The 15,431-nt window shown below is 38.4% G+C and overlaps 1 long non-coding RNA gene across 2 annotated transcripts; it reads right to left on the reverse strand.

Annotated features, from left to right (window-relative positions):
* Positions 1 to 977: 977 nt before the first annotated feature.
* Positions 978 to 10,275, reverse strand: LOC139141013 (uncharacterized). 2 transcript variants are annotated; one of them, XR_011554117.1, is made up of 3 exons: positions 9,822 to 10,275; positions 4,979 to 5,092; positions 978 to 3,084 (listed from the first exon to the last, which is right to left on the reverse strand). It is a non-coding gene; the product is annotated as an uncharacterized lncRNA (long non-coding RNA). The 2 variants fall into 2 exon arrangements; XR_011554118.1 differs by having other exon boundaries at positions 4,979 to 5,098.
* Positions 10,276 to 15,431: the final 5,156 nt, after the last annotated feature.

Raw genomic sequence — 15,431 nt, forward strand, 5'->3', positions numbered from 1 at the left:
CACATGGTACTAGTAATTCTGCTGGGGTTGCAGTGCTGTTTCCACGCAACAAAAATATTGATGTTGTTTCTGTAAAAAGTGTCGTCCAGGGTCGTCTACTTCATTTGCATGTGATGATTAACACTATGTGAAAAAGCCTGAATCCATTAAGCATTGTTGTGGATTCCTCCGTGGATTCAATCAGAATCCAAGGGAATCCAGAGATATCCATTGTGGGTACTCAGGGAATCCTAAGGTATCCAATTATGGATTCTTCTATATACGGAACACTTTTAGAATCCACAGCAGAATCCATTACAGCATTTTAATGGATTCCATAAGACTGTCTCCTGAATAATCCTGTGCAGGATTTCAATGGATTCTGCGTGAAATTAGTGATCATGGGAATCCACCCTCTTGCCTTAAATTTTCCCATGGTACCTTGCATGAAATCGCATAAAATATCACTGCTCTGCTGTCATTCCTTTTAATTCTTTGAATTTCTCATGAATCGGTATTTACTTGAAACAGTAACCTTACCTTTTGCACATTTGTACTGTTTCATCATTTTATTTTCATAATTGTATACCAAAATAACCTTGTATTCTGCTTCTAAACATGGCCTCTGTATCCTTTATGTTATTTTTGACAGATCCATTTCAAAAGGCCTTACTTCAGTGCAATTATCAACATTACAATGGTAATGATGCATGGACATGCTTAGAAAATAGATATGGGGCAGTTAGTTCTATTATGGGGAAACAAACAGGACCAAGTTGATACAATATGTACAGCGTGGATATTAATATCTTTTCTGCATTCTTCCATTTGGTCACAGAATTATGTGCAGGCATATTGCCATAGGATGGTATGCACAATATCTACCATTATTGATTAAAATGTATTACCGGTATTCTCATGATATACTAGTGTTCTTTCATTTTACTCATACTCACATGTTACACTACACACATCAACAATTTAAGTTCATACAACTGTTATGCAATTAAAAAAATAATGTCTTTTTTATTCACTGAACAATACTGTTCCAATAAAATATTTACAATAATTGACACATGTGTTAAACAAAAGCTGTGGTTTCTGAAAAAAAATCACAAACATCAGGGTTTTCTCTCGACTGCGCGATTGCGCAAATTGCGCATTTCGAGCCGTTTTCTGCCCTTTAAAAGTTACTGACTGCGCGAAAATCGCGCACAAAACACAACAAGCAAATACGCCCATATGATGGTGACTCAAACGCATAGTGTAGTGAACTGTGAATTTGCTGTTATTTCTATTCAGAATATTCCCCCTGAAAAGACAAAATATCGCCTGTCATTCATTTTTGGTGACGTGCATAACATGGAGTGTACGCATCGAAAAGAAAACACAGTAAAGGACATAGTTGTGCTTCGGTCTCCATGGATACTAGTGCCATTTTATGTTCAGGTTTTGATAGAATATAAAAATACTGCCCCCTCAAGTGTCAAGTTTGCCCCCTAATTTTGATGAATGGGGCAGAAATTGCCCACTTCAGTGAACATGGAGAGAAAACACTGAAACAATAATATAACCAGATTTTTGAAACCGACATTTCAAGTCATTCATTGAACGTCTGTACAATTGTAGCAGCGATTTAAAAAAAAAGACAAGGCAAAAGACAATGGTAAAAATTTTGCCAAAAATACAATTATGCAAACTTCACCACAATTTGAAAGTCTTACTGAGCTGTACCCTAAAAACCTCCACACCAACTTTCAAATCAGTTGGAGTTGTGGTCTCAGAGAAGATATCTTGACCAAGAATAGAAAAAATACCGCAATTATACGGTGTCACTCAAATTGATCAGAATTGGTACATACCAGTATGGGTTAACAAAAATCAACAATAAATGTTGTTTCTATCTGTTCAGCGCAGGAAAATTCTACGTTGATGTTATGACAATGATTTCTGCACAGTACAACCAGAAAAACAACAAGAAATATTTAAACCAGAAAAACAAGAATGACAAAAGTAATTAAGGTCTGAAATTTTAGGTACTGGAGGTCAACTTTAGCAACATGCATAGCTGAAAGGCAGCTAGCCCCTCTTAGTTTTGACCATAGACGGTCTTCCTCCCCTCTACTGACGGTCTTCCTCCCCTCTACTGTCTATGGTTTGGGCAGTTCTGTTAATATGTAACAGTTCATAAACAACTCCCCTCTACTGACGGTCTTCCTCCCCTCTACTGTCTATGGTTTAGGCAGTTCTGTTAATATGTAACAGTTCATAAACAATGACAGGAAATGACTCAAGATAAGTGGAGTTTGCCTGTTTCTTACTGGCATGTAACTCCTGCACACATGCAGAATTTCCCTTTTTCTTACCTCATTTGCACATTTTTGACACTGATATGTTCATTTGAACAAATTCACATCTCAACCCCTACCATCTACCTGTACACCAAATACTGAGATGGTAGCTTTGGCGGTATGGGAGCCTTTGTGTGTGACGGACATACATCCGCACATACCCACAAATATACAGACATACAGTCATCATATAAGCTCTTTTTGGTATTTATATATAAAACCAAATATGAGCTAAAAAGTGCCAAAAATTCAATTATACAAATAATCACTATTTGTGACTCGGTCGGTGTAATAACATGAGTACAGCCTGTATCTAGTCAATAAAATTAAAAGTTGAGTGGTCTTTGTTCAAAACTAAAAATGCATCATTGAGCTTTTAGCAGAATCAAGAAAATGCAAAAACATATGCTTATACATTAAACATTGTCCTGTAATGAGTTGTCAGCGCTGTTGATATTGTCTTTGTCTGTATAACGGCTCATGGCCCACCATCCTCATCCTCAGGCTCTGGTCTGATTGAGGCCACGTCCTCAATGCAAGGTAGCCTCAATATGCATTTCCTTTGATGCAAGCGTTTTTCCATACTGTACGCAGTTTCACTTCTTTCTCTATCCCATGGCAAGTGTCTCCGAATAAAGTCACCACCCTTGCAACTTCTGTCATGCTCACTGTCCTCAGAAGAAACACACACAACTATCAAATGTCTTCAGCTTCATGCTAGTCCTTGGATAGCCCCGTTTACGTCCTTCAATTTCTGTAAATAACGACACACAGAATAAATCATCAGAATTGTACATTATCCATTTAGTTTGTTTTTGTTTAAATCTGTGTATTTATAGACCTTTGATAATTCATTTGAAAGTACTTCATTAGACTAGAATGGTTAAAAGTTGATATGTATGCAAGAAATTTGATTTCTGAATCTCACTGAAATGTAGATTCACTATACATTGGAGTCTATGAGAAAACTACGAATAATTTTTTTACAAAGCTTAACAAACACATTCTGTGCTTTCTGAGGTGTTTGACAATTGATACAAATGTACTTGATTCAAATAGGGTGTTTGAAGGTTCAGATGTGGACAACAGTAATGATATTGGAATTTCAACTAAACTTATTTCACTTTTCATGGTACTAGTGGTCAACAGGTCACTGTTAAATATTTTCCCTGACAAAAGCTTGCTATATCTCTAATATGTAAGTAATAAAAATTGTTCTTTGCCCTCAGTGTGCTTGATTTACAATAAGACAAGCTCCAGAGTTGCCAAGGCAAGATGTTTATGTGACAGATAATTATACTTTTGTTCAGATTTACAGTTAAATGACTACTGAGAGTGAAATAATGCAGCGAATCATTTTATCTCCCAAAAATTTTTTTGAACACTTAAACTACTTTTTTAACAGGACAAATACTTAAGAAAATTAAGTGACTCCAATGGTGTTGGAAAAATACATGACCCCTGTGCATTTTTCAAATTTAAAGTGAACCCCAACCCAACCCATTCCAACATATTACTTTTGTGAATACTTGTGGCATCACCTTGTTGGTGAAATTCTCTCATTGTTTCCATTGTAAGTTGATTTTTTATGCCAAAACTGCTGCGATGCTGTGGACGTGTTTAAAGCATCCAAAGAACAATATGTGAAAACTTTCAAACACTGCCAATCATGAGGGCATGCACGATCAAACATCTGTAGTGTCAATCAGATCGATACGATGTCAACAATGAATGAACATTCGTACCACTGAGCCTTTTGTACCGTCCAGAAATTTCAAAACTACAATTTTTTTACCCTGACATATAATACAGCGACCTTGCACGCTAATGATCATTCCACTGCTTCTGTTTGGTTTTGTTGTTTTTTTTAAATTCGCTCCGTGCCCAGTAGATTTTTTTCAATATGATAAACAGGTAAGTTTAGTATGACATAGTCCCCACTGGATTATAGTTTAAGATTAAGTTTACAGGAAAATAGTTTCATACTATTTTAGTAAAAGATAAAATTATGGTTTTTGAGCATGTCATGAAATCTGGAACATGTTATCAGAACAGAAGCTTGTTTCATCTTTCATTACACAATTTGCAACAAACTCTCCAACGACAGTTTGTCTTGTGATATTGTTTAGATGTTTTGTTTCCCGTACAAAGTTCATAAAGTACACTTCATGGATTCCTTCAATAATATTTTGGCAAGTGTTTGGAGACAGAGTTAAAAAGAACATTTCTTAGGTTTGACTATGCAATTATTGTATGTCATCATGTACATTTGAGTTTGGAACTCATGTAAGAACCCCTTAAGTTGTTTCAACACTCTGCTTCTCTATAAAAAATTGCAGGGTTTACACATTTCATTGTGATTTCAAAATTTGACATGGGCTAAGCTGCATCACTATCAATTACATCTGTATCTTCAAAAGAAGATTATAAAGGCAGATTTTGTTGCTTATGGCTGTTAGGTGCCCTGCAAATATAACCAAACATCAAAGGTCAACTGAGTAGAATTGTCTTACTTTGTGTTGTATTGGTTCTGCTTAACCATGTTCATGTACTATAATTCACCAACACTGTGCTTTGGTTAACTTGCCCTTCAAAGTTCATTATTTTAGACTAAAAACTTATCAGTGCATACTTTGTAGAGTACATACCTCTCATATTGTTCCCAGTTGTTGGCATGCCTTTTTGTGTGACTGTCATTCCTTTGGGCACTACACTTTCCCTATTTGTTCAACGCCTAATAAATACATGTACTTCCAGGGGACCTGCAACTTGCAAGAATATAAAAAAAGTTAAAAACCTACCAAGAAAAATCAAATTATCTCAAACACAGATGATGAATCACATTTCAAGCCACAATAATGACGATGAATAACCATATTAATCTGACAGTCCATCGACACATTTGAATCAGAAATATATCAAGCATTTTCATGGCCTAAAAAGGCTCAACATAATTGGATTCACGCTGCACTATGCATTCCTGCAGTATCTCAGAGCTTGTAGACTGTCAGACCATTGATGAAAAATTGACTCTTTTTACATCCATGGTCATATAAATATTTTAAATGTGCATGTTGAAAGTAACACCACATTTCATTTTCAGCAGAAATTGAAATAGTTTAGAAAGTTAAAAATGAAATGATGCAAAATAAAATGACATATCATGTTTAGGTAAGATTAGAATTAATCTCATGTTAACTTAAAGCCCCCACTAGCTGTATCTTATAGCATTGTTTTTATGATTTTACATTCAAGCCGAAACAAGTTTGTGAGAATGTACTGATTTTGGTGATGTATACACTCATTATTAACTACCAACTTGGACTCTACATGCAACTTTGGCCAAGATAGAGATTGCAATGTGATTAAGTATTTGCCCTAACATTAAATCCCATCACCGTCCATACGAGCTAAAACCCTGGATAATGTGCATATCTGTACTGAAATCTTCACATAAACTGCACAGAGCATTGTGCAATTCATGCTATAAGATGTTGAATGACCCTTACATGTACTTCACTATTTGATGCACCACTCAGGACGCAACATTCTCTGAATGGTTTGGTCACACAGAGTTCACGCAAATGCATGTAATTCATTCATTCGCGCAGTGAAGTTGGGCTCCCCAAAGGTCATCACTTCACCTCAGTCATAGTGTGAAATGTTAAAGGGATAGTCCACCCAAATACACCCGTGGCCACTTTAGTGTTTGATTAAGCCTGTCTGGTGCAAGCAGAAATTCTGTCTGTATAAACGAAACAAAGTGGTGATCGTGTAATAAATGTAAGGGTCACTATCGGCACCCCACTGTTAGGATTGAGATAACGTTCTACTAAAATGTCTCGCCTGCCCAATTCAAATCGATCACAACACTGCACTGTAGACACGCTGTAAGTCTGCACTCCGACAATGAACATCAATAACAACGGTCGCGAATATCATAGGGGCAAATCCTTCAGTGAGGACATAGCAAGCTTGATTGTTCAAAATATAAGAGATTGTGGTGGCAATCCGGCACCTAGCGAGGTACCACGAGGAGCTTACGTACAAGAAACAGGCAAGCGTTTTAAGATAAGCGTGGAGGGAGCCAGAAAAGTTTGGAAGAGATGTACATGTATCCAGGACAAGTTCCCTTCAACCGGGATGAGAAAAGTGTCGTTCATATGGTTACACACATGTGAATACATGTACATGTAAAATGCTACCCCGACTGTACTTTACTCTTACCTTTTCTCTCGTACCAAGTGAAGTTGGAGTGCGTTTTTTCACGGTTTGTAGGAAAGAAACATGGCTTAGTGCAAGTGAATGTTTATTTCGAAAGTTTTGCAGTCAAGACGGGCGATGTCTGTAATTTAATCGCTAACATTTTCAAATTGGCATTTTCTCAATTCCCGCGTCTGAACAGAGTCTGAACACGACACTTGCGATACACGCTGTAGTATCGTTGGTATTAATTCACTGCAATATTGAAATCGGCACAACATTTGAAACACATGAATTTTAGCAGATACTGAGTACTGATAGGGCAAATGCTGTGGTCAACATCATTTGTATACAGTGTATTTTATAATCACTCCGTAATTTCAGGCTAATCGGCGTGTCCATGGGGTACCGATAGTAGGATCATTATCACCACTGATACAGGGTAAAGTAACCGTTTTATCACCCTTCTGCAGACAGAATTTCTGCTTGTACCAGACAGGCTTGATCAACACTAAAGTGGCCACGGGTGTATCAACCTGCCTTTAAAAGTTGAAGTAGATTATTTTTGTAACATTCATGATGAAGAGATGAGAAATGTGCTAATGATTCTCCTGGAAATTTATGTTTTATTAATTGATGTGTATGACGCAATTTTCGCCATATGGAAGCGCCACTTATCGGAATTCCTTGAGAGAGGCTTGGCCTTAGATGATGCAAAGTTTTCGTGTTTGGTTGAGGAAGTTTGGGGGTATCGCTAGGGGGTCTTATCTACTGTACGTTTGTATTGAGCTACTGCCCAATGGACACACTTTGCCTTCAACCTTATAACTTTGAACCGGAATTCAGCGACTTCGAACTCCAGGATTTCGAACTTGGTGTTTCTGACAAATAAACGGACACATCGATAAATTCAGAAGTAAAAGAAGGGCACGTGGCTCCACCAGTTACAGAAGGAAGCTGTACAAGCATGGCTCTTTTGGTAGCTCAAAGGTATAAGTTACAACGTTACGGGAGGCCATGTTTGAAGCTGAACACATCTTCGATATCGCCTCATGACGAAATGAACTCCCAAAATGATTGTATTTTTTGCCAAAACATTTCGATCAGAATTGCAACTTAGATATTATCACTTGAAAAAAGCGATGTTTTATTTCAAATGCCCGAAGAGAATTGCATGACGAAATTGCTCAGCATGTTTAGCCATTGCAACGCTGGTTTTAAAATATGGATAAATCTTTTTATAACAAAGAATGGTTATCGAAAAATAATTCAAAGTGCTAATTTTTGAGTAACATATAGAAAAAGAATGAGCGGATGATGAGCTAATTCCAAGAACCATTCTCCATGGGGTGGGGGAGGGAGAGACAACGCGGACGACCAGAAACGGCTCATCTGTCGACTCTAAATGGACTGTCCCTCATCTAACAAACAATAGTTGTGCATACACACTTTCTTGTTCTCAGGGGCACTAAATTAAACTTCAAACACACTTTCATGTTCTAGGGGCACTAAATGAAATTTCAATTTATCCTTTCAACGTACAGTCATAAACTACAATTTTCCTGTTCTCACAACTCACTTTGAACTCTAATCAATTTCTCTGGACATTGTCTCCGGTGAGTTGAAATAAGTATAGTTTCTTGGAATAAATTATGCCATTTGGGACAGGTACTTTTCTCATTGGGACAGGCACTTTTTATTTTGACTTGTCCAGTGGACAGGTGGTTGAAAAAAAGTATTTCAAGCCCTGTGGTGTATTTTATCATAATACTGTACATTTGAAAGCTGTTGAAAACTGTAAACTTGATTCTTTTGGACTAAAGATGCTATAACAGACCAAGCCAAGTGGGTGAAAATATGTCATGTTTTGGCTCAATACTGGTTTTTACTGACTTGGCTGATGGGGAAGGGATACTGTCTGGCAGGAAAAGGGTTTTAATAAAATTCGATATATCGACTACTTTATTTAGGTCACATATTGATAGACTATAGTATTTTCCACAGAAATTCAAGGGTTTTACATGTATATTGACAATGGCCGCCCCTGATTTTCTTAAATGACCCCCTTGGGACAGGAGTACGGGCCCACATTCATGATTGTCCTGCTGTTTTGACATCCTAGATTGAATGTTCACCCTAGAGGTGAATGTTTTCAACTGTGACATTGTATGTTCTCTCTCCTTGTTAATATTACCAATTTTTAAAAAAGGGGCCATAATCAAAATGGCTATTAAAATTTGAGTTTACTGTTTAAATGTTTCTCAAAGGAATGTTTCCTAATGCAGTAAAAGCCAATATCCCTTCAGAGGGTAGAATTCAGAGAAAACCACGACAAAAATGGGAACATATTCTGAGGTCAACAAATTTCACGACTTACAGCTAGTGGGGCATTAAACATGCTATGTCATGTTACTTTGCACTATTTATAACCTTATAAATTAATTAGTTTTGACCATTTCACTTCAAATATGCACTCGCTATCACTCATGCATATATGCCATGAACTGGTCAAAATCTTGTAGTATACCGTCGCTGGGTGTGCTTTATTGCTTAAATACAACACAAGCTAGACCTGTGCTCTTATTAATGTTTGGCAATTGATATTAATGTACATGATGGTTAAAGAGCAGATGTGAACAACAAATATGATATTCAACTTTCACTCTACTGATTATTTCTATTTGGTTAAAGGTATTCTTTAAAAGTTCAAAGTCAAATGAGAACTTATATGTCAATAATTAAGATATCATTTATACAGACTGTGACTCACAGGTCATACAAAAATTTGGGAGGGAGAATCATTTTCTTGCTAACACTTTTTGAAGGGTCATTATTTTCCATGGATTTAAAAAGGCACTTTTGCTGATCCCTGGAATTGCGTTTGTTCTAGTATGCATGAGGACTATGGAGGGGTGATAGCCTGTTGTTTTCCATTGGAATTGTAATCTGGTGTGTAAATTTTCTGGTGAGACAATCTGGTGCCAACACAGGCCTTTAAAACACCAACCAATCCCCCCTCCCCCGCCCTTAATTTTTGTCCGGTCCCTGACATGAATCAACAGTCATCCCGGGCGGGGTGCATACCACTAAAAGTCAAATTAGCATAAAGTGACCTGGAAATTTGATGTTCATTGAAATTATCAGGAATATCGATGATTTAAACAACAAACAAACGTTAGATACTTTGCCAGATGCAGACATTGCTAAACACGTTTATACAAGAAGGAGTAGACGTATATTCTTAGACACAATTGGGCTGGTTAAAAATAAGACAGCAGCTATACATACCTGGTAAATAATATTGTAGTGTACACGAGAGCCGTCCAGCTGATGCAGGACTCAGCGACGATCGAGGGCTTGAAGTGTGTGTTGACCTATCGCTGGTGCGGAAAAGAGGTACTCTCTTCCGTTTTGGCGAGTTTCGTCCTGGTTGAACGGAGAATAAAGCTTGAAGTTGTCGGACCATGTCGTAACTGCATGACACGGTCGATGACACACTGGCACTAGATTCAACGTACAGCATAGTCGTCCAGATGGTCCAGGAATTCAAGGGTAGACTCTTTAGCAGACATTCCTAAACACCGACGGGACATGTCAGTAGAAGCTAAAATATCGACAACTGAAGATTATTGACGGCACGATCACGGGGTATGAATGGTACGATATACAGATGTACGCGACGCGACGCCACGCCACGCCAATCTTAACAATGGCGTCTTCTGAGTATGACTCCTTAAGTGCTCAAGTATTCACGAAATGAACTTTGCAAAGAATTTGATTATAACTATCATTGTTTACTCAATCTTGAAGAAAATGTTATTTTTTTTGCTCTCGTTAGACAAAAATACTGCTAACTGAACCATATTTTCGTGTTTCGCCAGATAAAGGTACATCATTGTACACATTGACCCCCTAGCATCAGGCTGCAGTTCAGCCCCTGTGCATGTACACTAAGCAGCTTACGCATTTTTTCTTCATGAATATTCCGTGTTAGGCATACAGACGTGCCTAACCAGAGCACTGAGCCAGATATTTGGCGAGATATTTTTCAATATGGTAAAAAATAGCAGCTATTTGGCCTAATTAAAACTTCGGGAAATAATCGTGTGTGAGTCATACGAAGTAGACCTATAGGCCTGTTGCTTGTATTTTGAGGACGGTTTTGAAGAATTCATTCGTTTGTTGCATGTGATTCATATTTAACTATTTTAAATAAACCATGGAGGTAGCAGAGATAAACGATATCTCTTCTCTGATCTTGCTTTGGTAGATATGTATGTGCGTGTGTAGACGGTTGAACTGTGCAAAGTGGCTAGTAAAACATTGATATTAACATTGATAGTGCATCTGCAGATACAGCCAATCGTGCATCTTGTATTCTCTTTCTTTATTGTACATACAACATTCTTACTGTTGCAATAGCTAGATTTGGATTCATTTCAACACCAACAATGTTGCTATGTACACGCCGGCTATGCTCAAAAATAGTATGGAGGGAATTGAGAATAATACAGTCCATATACAAAGAAAAATAAATTGAAAGAAAGAACTGCAGTACAATATTTCATCCTCATTTGACCGATGTCGTATCCTATAACCTACTGAAATTAGTTTCTGACGAACATACAAGGACGTGTATCATTCACCAAGGTGGTGCAATATGTTTCGAGACATTGCAGAAATATTGTAGTTCTGACGATGTTCTCCATGTCAGCTTACGTATGTGGGAGATATACTGGTATCTTTCCGAACGATAATGTGGATACACACAGCGAGGTCTACGCGAAAAGGTGATGAATCATTGAATAAAAAACGGTTTTTGGAGATCATATCTGCTTATTTCATCAATTCTGAACATGGTTTGAATCGGTCTCATATAATATCTACCAACCTGTACTGACGGCCTGGAAAAGCGAAATTCTAGCACTTTTTTTATGAAATCTATTATCGTATATCATCGGGTCACGGTTGCAATTTCACATGCGGGACTGAGCTCGGAGTTCACTATGACTTGATGTGGGATTTGATGGAACACGAAGGTAAATGTAGAAAGTGGAAAAGACATTTTCTTGAGCAATTGTCGCTCCAGTCGCGGTGTCTTTTCCCATGCACCCGCTTTTTCGGAAAAGTGTTTTTAATAAAACTGTGCACATTTTAAAACTTCGAAGTTCATCGTCTAAAAGTTTATTTCATATGCAACAGTACGGTACACTGATAGTTCTCGAAACAAGTAAAAAGAATTCCTCTAACTCTGACATTAAACTAGTTGACGGTGTCTTCTGAACGTCCTCGAACACCTGACTGCGACCCTGTTTGTTATGCGTTAGGTAGTTTAGAATTAATCACGATAGATCGATGCATCACAATTTACAGATTCACGTGACTGAACTATCTTGTGATTAGTTTGTTAATTGACGTTTGGGGCGAGGCGGCGAAAGTCCAAGGCCCAAAAGAGAAGTACGCAGTCCAATCACATATTTTCGAAGAAATAACCACTGCTTTCCATATAATGTGCAAAATCCGGCCCTGACGAATGCTGCCGCCCTACTTCCGAGAATAACTTTCGAGCTTTGAAGCTAGCACTGAGCAATGCCGCTAAACAGCCTTGACTCACCCCAAGTCGATTTTTGATTTGGTTGAAGCACGGTCTGAAGAACGAGCACATTTTGCGAAAGATTATGATGGATTATAAGGCTACCAGGCTGTTATAAAACTTCTGTCTTAGGAATTCATAACTGCTAAAGTCGTACAATATTCATAATAAGGGACTGGTCAGTTTATTCGGCGGGGGGGGGGGCAGTGGACTCATGAGGGTCACCCTGTTTTTGACTATGGTGATAGGGGGGTCACTATGTTTTTGAATGCCCAATTAGGGAAGGGCCGGGGTTCACTGTGTTTTAAAAATTTCGACACGGGCTCATACTTGCCTAAAATGCATCATGCAAGCGACAAATTTCATCATTCAGTTGAATTTGCATTCATGGCGCGCCCTTTAGGTGCTTAACTTTAATAACAATAAAAAAAAAACATATTTTTCAGAGGCCCCCCCCAAGCACGAAACTTTAATGTATCAGACATATATGTCATTATTACATGCCTCGTATATAGAACGTCGCGCGCTCCATAGGATTCAATGGTAACTCGTCCATGACATAGCGGGCCGCATAGTCATCATTGGACGTGAACCGGAACTATTTTTAGCTTGACAACTTCATATATAAAAATGTCGAATTTCATGTTTTGCACATGAAATCCGGTTTTGGAAAATTTTGCAGAAAAAAATTGATAAACCGAATAACAGTAGTTTAATATATCATTGCGTCATTCGATGATGGAAATCGTTCCATTTTTAACGGATTTTCATCTAAGATGGAAATAAAGCATTGGAATAAGCATTGGATTATCATTTGCCAATAAATCTAAATATTTTGAGTGACAGATGTGTAAGAGAGGCATGTAATAAAAACATTATAGCCCAAACATGGGACTATGTACCCTCGGGGCAGGAGACCATTTGCCCGACGTCATTTGCCCTCCTTACGTCGGGCAAATGGTCACCTGCCCTCGGGCACATGGTCCCATGTTTGGGCTATAATAAATAGAGATATCCGTATGTTTAAAATGTTGTCGGCGCGCCCTTTGGGCGCATTACTTTAAAATATCAAACATATTTTCAGCATGCCCTTCAGCCGCTTGACTTTCACATATCAGACATATATATCGGAGATATCCATATGTTAATATTTTCAGCGGGCGCTCCGGGCGCTGTACTTTAATATGTCAGAAATATATAGAAATATTTTGATGTCTGTAAATTGAAAGTCTGTTTTACAAAGTGTACTGATCATAATGAAACCTGCAGCGCATATGAAGAGCATGATAAGTTCCTAATACTGTTCTGTTTTCTCAATGAGAATTCAGCATTAGAAAGCAACATGCACTTGTATTTCAAAATCAAGCGTCATACTTCTTGATCTCTGATAAGCACATATGATCCAGTTTTATTCTAAACCTGGGAAATTTTAGCCAAGGATTTATTAACAGTACACAGTCCCGGATGTAGACTGGCCCCAGTCGCGCTTTCTCTTCAGTTGAGTTACTTGCTGACCAGGCGACATTCACTCCACGATCCACGAATAGCCTACCATTAGCACAACGGTTTGCCGATGTTTAGTCCTTCAATTTATTATGTTTTGATATGCCCACAGACTTGGAGAAGTCTATCCCTGATACTCTTACACTTACATACCCAATAGGCAAACCTGGCGGTCACACCGTTATACGAGATACAACGTTTGCAACTCTAAAATCTGGCCAGAAAATACTTGGTACACTAGGAAGCACTAGGAAAAATTAAAAAAAGACAATCTTAATTACCTACCAGAGCAAAATAATTTGACCTTACAGCATTGATGTATCTTTTCACATTCATGCTTACTGATGGTTGGTTGTAGCGATGTATTCATACGGAAACTAAGACTATAGTAGGTTCGCTTTGAGAGTATTTCAAATTACTTGTGCCATCAGCTACAGCAAAGTATTTTCAGTATTGTCGATTCTGTGTTCAGCATTTAATTTTACTCAGCACTTTAAAACATTCCTTGATCGATTTTGAAAGGTATTCGATTCGCCAGATAATTGCTATGCACTCGCCAGGGCACAGGCGACTTGATAGTAACTATGCGAAACCCCCACGATGCAAGTGAGAAGTTGTATCATAGGGTTTTCGTCAAGCCACAGACCCTCTGCACACAAACGACGATTGAAGCATTCGTGCACCAGAGTGTTCATAACATTATGCCATACACTTAATGTGGGAGGACATCAGGCAACCTCCACATTCCGACATTGAGTCCACGTCCCTGCCCTGACAATGCTTGTTGCATACACAAACAATTAATTCCTTTGTCTGCGTTGCACACTTCACCCTGACTGTACCATTGTACTGCACATGCATTGTGACCACAGAGTGCATACCGGGGGCCTTGGTTCGCCCACTTAATATCGAAAAGGACACTAAATCATCTGGATAAAATGACCGATACATTCACAATTTTCAAATTTGATAATGGTCTTCCCGTCTCAGCAGTCTCCGACTTTTACCATGGTAGTCGGCTGAGGTCGAGTAAGACAGCAAACAAAGGTTGTTTCAATCACGGCTATCACGGTCATCTTTATTTCACGCAAACTACTCAAGTTACTTTTTTGAGTGTAGACGTTCTCAAAAGTTGTAGAACGCACTAGAAGTGGAGTCTGTGCAGTCACCGTCCACGGTGGTGCAGTCATGGATGTAAGGGTACAGGACGACCTGATAATCCCTTTCACACCTATTATTTTATCTTTGTCGACGGTGGCCTTTTCAGCTGTGGCATGGTTGCCATGATGAGGACGGGCAAGACACTCCATGGACGTATCTGTGGTACGTCCAGGGACACACACACACACACACACAAACTTCACTGATAATTTTCTATGCATCACAAAAATCTTTCAAATATATGACATTCCTTTTTTCATCCATAGTGCGTTAGGGCTGACCATGGGCTGACAGCGATCCTGCAAATGTGATTTCGGGTGCAACTCCATGACAATGCGTTCAATCAACTTTTAAAAGAAAACAAGTTTACAAGAATTTGATGTAAATTGCAGACTTGAACAAAGTCTATTTTCAGTTAAACTTTCTGGCAACAGTGACTGAAGCAAAAAAAAACCGCTTTTGTTTATGAATTCAAGGGGGTCCTCGTGATTGTTGTTAATGACATATGGCTATTTACACCTTGAGACAATGGAGCAATGAATCAGAGCCCTGCATGACTTGCCATTGCCTGACCTATCACTATTTTCTTCATGATATACCGGTGCAAAATGTAATGCAGGTCTCCTGGTTATGTGTCAAAT

Source organism: Ptychodera flava, chromosome 1 (genome assembly GCF_041260155.1).
Source record: "Ptychodera flava strain L36383 chromosome 1, AS_Pfla_20210202, whole genome shotgun sequence".
In the NCBI taxonomy this organism is placed as follows: domain Eukaryota; kingdom Metazoa; phylum Hemichordata; class Enteropneusta; family Ptychoderidae; genus Ptychodera; species Ptychodera flava.